This window comes from Marmota marmota, unplaced genomic scaffold (assembly GCF_001458135.2).
Source record: "Marmota marmota marmota unplaced genomic scaffold, marMar, whole genome shotgun sequence".
Taxonomy (NCBI): Eukaryota; Metazoa; Chordata; class Mammalia; order Rodentia; family Sciuridae; genus Marmota; species Marmota marmota.
This window is the reverse complement of record NW_026000240.1, coordinates 18,135,858-18,141,628: the sequence shown is the minus strand read 5'-3', so window position 1 is coordinate 18,141,628 and position 5,771 is coordinate 18,135,858.

Below are 5,771 nucleotides of genomic sequence, written 5' to 3'. Positions count from 1 at the left end.
TATATATATATATATATATATATATATATATATATATATATATACACACATATATATACATATATAATATAGATATAGATATATAATATAGACATTATATATATATAGGAATATTAGTCATACATATAATGGAATATTACTCAGCCTTAAGAATGGAATCTTAGCATTTGCTGGTAAATGGATGGAGCTGGAGAATATCATGCTAAGTGAAATAAGCCAATCACAAAAATTTAAAAACTAAAAGTTTTCTCTGATATGTGGAGGGTAATTCACATGAGGTGGGATAGAGAAGCATAGAGTTACTTTAGGTAGAGGGGAATGAAAGGAGGGGAGGGGGTCTGGGTATAGGAGGGATAGTAGAATAAATCAGACATCATTACCCTATGTAAATATATAGTTATATGACTGGTGGGATTCTACCTCATGTATAAACAGAAGAATGAGAAATTATACTCTGTTATATATTGATGTATCAAAGTATATTATACTGTCATGTATGACTAATTAGAAGAAGTTTAAAGAAAAAAAAAGGTAAGAGAAGAAAGTTGTAGCTGGGTGCAGTGGTACACACCTGTAATCCCAGAGACTCAGGAGGCTGAGACAGGAGCATTGTAAGTTCAAAGATAGCCGCAGCAATATAGCAAGGCCCCAAGCAATTTAGCAGGACCCTGTCTCAAAATAAAAAGGGGATGTGGCTCAGTTGGTTAAGTGCCCCTGAGTTTAATCCCCAGTATCAAAAGAAAGAAAGTTTTAAAATGATAAAATCTCCATTTTATTTTATTGAGATATCCATCTATTGTGGGATAGCTACATCAAACTAATTGCCATATGATTTCTCTCTTATACTTAACATATTTTAAAATGTTTTAAGAATGCAGAATCTGCTCTCTTCTATATGCTCAGGCAATGACTTCCTGAGCAAAGTTTCTATAGCTCAGGAAATAATAGCAAATATTGACAAATGGGAAGGCATCAAATTTAGGAGCTTCTGCACAGAAAAGGAAACAATTAACAGAGTGAAGAGATAACCTACAGAATAGGAGAAAATCCTTTTCAGCTCCTCTTATGGACTGATATCTAGAATACATAAAGAACTCAAAAACCCTAGGACCAAAAATCCAAATACCCAACCAATAAATGGGCAATTGAAGTGAACAGATACTTCTTAAGAGAAAAAAGTAAAATGGCTTATAAATATACAAAACTTCTTAACATCTTTATCCATTATGGATATGTTAAGTCAAAACTGCACTGAGATTCAAGCTCACCCAAGTCAGATTCAAGCTCACCATTAGATGTATAAATAACAATAGGTGAGGATGCAGGGGAAAGATGCCCTTATACTCTGTTGGTGGGAGTGCAGTTTATTCATCCACTATGGGAATCAGGATGGACATTCCTTAAAGAACTAAAAATAAAACTACCATGTGACCCAGTTATCACATTTCTTAGTAGATATCCAAAAATTCAAAATCAGAATACTGTTGAGGCACCTGCATACCCATGTTTATTGCAGCACAATTACAATAGTCAAATTGTGGAATCAACCCAGGTGCCCAACAACAATTGAACGGATAAAGAAAATGTGATATATGCACACAGTGGAGTATTACTGTGCCCTAAAGAAGAAAAAAAGCCATGTCATTTGGAGGAAAATTAGTGAAACTGGAGATCATCATTTTATCCAAAATAAGTCAGAAACAGAAAGATAAGGATTGCATGTTTTGTTTCATATGTGATAACTAGGTGGGCGGGGAGAGAGAAATGTGAAAGGGATCTGGAGGAGGAGGAAGATAAGGGTTAGTGGTGTAAATTATCAAAATATGTCATATGCACGTGCAAATATTTCACAATGTAACTCATTCTGTACAATGAATATGTACTAATAGCATCAATTTAAAAAAATTCTCTTAGACATTTTTAAGTATATGATACATTGTTAACTGAAGTCACCATGTTTTGCAGTAACTCTCTTGAACTTATTCTTTCAAACTGAAACTTTTATGTCCTTTGAGCATTTTAGGATGAGCATAAAAAATAATTGGAAAGGAAGCAACATAACACAGATATTACGCCAAAGACTGTGGTATTAGTAATAGTGAAATCTGACATATAAAGTACAAAAAAATCTTAGCTGAAATTTAGATAGTGAATCTTCAGGGTTAGCAGGTAGACTGTATTATTTTATGTATTTATTATGTGTTTGTTTTCTTGTTTATCAGGCTATCCACCAACACACTGTAATTTGCCCCCCACTAATTATAATCAGCTCATCTTTTACGTGAGATATGTCATTTTTTTCTTCTTAGAACATTGTGCCCTCAAGTCACATTTGTTATGCTTCTGATACCATCACAAACCCTTTGGAATACAGACTGCTATTGAATTGGATTCCCATTTGGATTTCTTCCAGAGCCATTGCTTTGCGAGCAGCACGAGAAATAACAAAATTGGCATGGGCTGGTTTAACTCCATGGCTGTCGCTTCCTGTTCATGATAAGTGTGTAAAATCGTCGAAAATGCAATCTACAATGTCATTTTTCTATGCAGACAGATTACATTATATATAATTTAGCATTTATCTTCAGTTATACTCCAAAGCTTCACACATTTCAGTAAACATCTCTCTTACGGCTTATGGTAGATAATTGATAACAATCGAGGATTGAAAATAAAGACGCAGAAATGATAATACTTCCTGCTAGCTAGCACACAATAGCCAACCTTGGATTTTCCTCTTTTATAGTGATTGCACTTTTCTGGGAAAGGCAATAATGTGATTTAGGGATTTGACATTCTTTTTATATTGCTATGATATCAAATAAGGGTAAGCATCTTGGAAACTAATATCACTTAAAGGAAAACAGGACCATTAAAAGCAGTATCAGAGCATTTTTTAGAGTAATCTGTCAGAATACTCTCATGCAACTCCTTCAGATTTCATTCACTTAAAGCAGCATTTGGGAATTATGCTTCTAAAGAAATATCAGAATTTGCCCCACCACACTCCGCTAGAAAACTCATTTCGATGAAGTTTGATGTACAAAAAAGTTTCAAAATGTGTTTACTCTATATAACCTAGATTTCAGCTGAGATGCTCCGTGCATCTGGATTTAGATTAAATTACCTGGCTTGCTTTCCTAGATGGAGTGCCACTCACCCTGGAATCCAGAGCACTTTTTAACGGCACGCAGACTTGGGGTTGCTAGAAGGTAGTATTTCACAAGGGCACTTGCACTGTGGTGATTTACTTCCTCTTTTCTGACTTCGAGCCTCCTCTTCTGGTGAACTTGTACAGTCAGGAGGTCACCTGGCTGCCCTGCGGCTGTCACCCTGCATTCTGTACTTGAATCACCAACATGGAGCAAAGTCTCTTTTCTCAATTCCCCTCCAAGCCTCTCTTGCTCAAGGATATCAAGTTCAAGACTTAACATGAGATTCTGAATGATAGAAGGAAATTGTTTTAAGGTGTTTCATAACGATAATCAAAAGAGAAATGGCAACCACCACTGTGTTTAAAAGTCTTTGCCCTTGTGATTTAGGGACTTCTTCCTTTCACTCCACTTGATTCCACTATTCCCTTCACACCACCAGACTTACAACTGCCCAAGGAAACAAAGACCTTCATTTTATTGTGCAGAGTAACGTCATCTCCCGGTTTACCTTTTCAGTAACCAAATACATATGATTTATTCTTGAAAATAATGGCCCATGGACTCCATTTCTCAAGTTTTGCCTCATTCCACAAACCTTGGCCAGTGGAAGGAAGCTGCATAGAGAAGTATTTGTCCACTGATTATAGAACTGCTCAGAAAGGAAAGAAGACTTACTATTTTAATTTGGGGTTTTAATACTGTTTTTCTGTTATATGTACATGAATTTGTATATCATCCTACATAATAAGAACAGTTAACTGGAGTGACATGCATTAGTCAGTGGACTCATGACAAAGCTGTCCCTTCTGCCCATCAAGTTGAAAGTCTTCAATTGACAGTGAAGTTGAAATTATTTGTTCAATAAGTTGCATTTCCATGAATCTTAATTGTCGTATATTAATTGGTGTAGTGACTTACAATGAATATAGCTGGTGAAAATTTCGCTGTCACAGAGGCCTGCGTTTGAATCATAGCAACATAATAGAAGCACAAAAATGCAGAAGACAATTTCAAATAGTGCTAAGTGCCCAGACTCAATTAAAAATTATGGGGTAGAAGAAGTGGCATTTGGGTATGATTCACAGTGAGAAGTAACAGAAGTTCATTAAGCAGAAACAGGTGTGTTTAAGAATAGAGAGAGGACCAGTGCAGGTAAAATATGTGACCATGTTGGGGAAGGACTTGGGTGGAGAGAAGCAGGTCAAGAAGGAAAACCCAGATCAGGTAAGATCACAGGTTCACAAGGAATTTCTATTTTATGTTTCCTTTAACAGTGAGTTCTTGGAGAGTTCTGAGCAGGGGTGATATAATCTGATTTACTTTTTTTTTTCTTTTTTGGTACTAGGATTGATACTAGGGATTGAACCCAGGGACGCTTAGCCACCGAGCCACATCCCGAACCCTTTTTATTATATTTTGTTTGGAGACAGAGTCTTGCTGAGTTGCTCAGAGCCTCAGTGAGTTGTTCAGGGCCTTGGTAAGTTGCTAGGCAAGTTTTGAACTCGAGATCCTCCTGCCTCTGTCTTCTGAGCCTCTGTGATTACAGGTGTGCCTAGCCTGATTTACATTTTTTTAAATCATTTTGTGTAAAAAAAAAAAATGACCTGTAATGAGGGAAACTGGGAATATGGTACCAGTTGTGTCTATTAAACTATTTTGGTTTGTAATATAATGAACTAGGGAATAGTGATTAGAAACATAGCCCATTAAGATTCTAAATTGTATGTCTGATTGTATATGTCATTAGCAATACTGATAACTCACATTTCTGATGTGATATAGTTTTCTAAAGAATATTCTTTTAATGTACTTCATAAGCATGTTTTTAAAACAAATACAGGTAATGGCATATATTTTTCATAATTGATAATTTTTTAAAGTTAATGGAACAGTTACAGTGAGAAGGCAGAAACTTCAAAATTTTAACCATGAATCACAAGACTAGCCTCTTTATGTAACTTTAGAAGAATTTAGCATTTATTAAATTTCACAAAGTCTTCTACTCTGCAACTGAGAAAGCTGGTGAGGTATTAGAGGAAAAACATTGAACTCAGTGTTAAGATTCTGGTTTCTAAACACAGAACTGCTGTTAAATGTGCAATATGAGGGATTAACAGATCACTTGGAATATTTTTAGCTCAAGTATCCTATAATCTATGTCTATGTACTTGAAATGATACAGACAGAACTAAAGAGCCTAATCAACTGTGTTATCTGTCTTGTTTAGAAGAACTGTTAGCAGTTTCTAAAATTCAACAGAAACTATATTTCAGAGGGTGGTACGGTATTGACCTTAAAAACTTTTTTGAGTCTTCTAACTTCTGGGAAGATGGGTAGATATTTCTCCACCTTATTATTTCTACTAAGTTCAACTAATAACCCTGGACATTCCATAAAAAAAATAAACATAAGACAACTGAAAGAGTAGAGAAAGGAAGAACAGAGGAATAAATCTAATTGAACTTTCTTATGTGAATACATAAATATACCACCACAAGGAATCTCATCATCATGTACCACAAGACACATAACAAAAAGAAACAAGATATAAAGATAAATATCAGAAAGAACAGTAGAGTAGATGGAAGGGAACAGGAAGAGGAGGAGAGGAGGGAA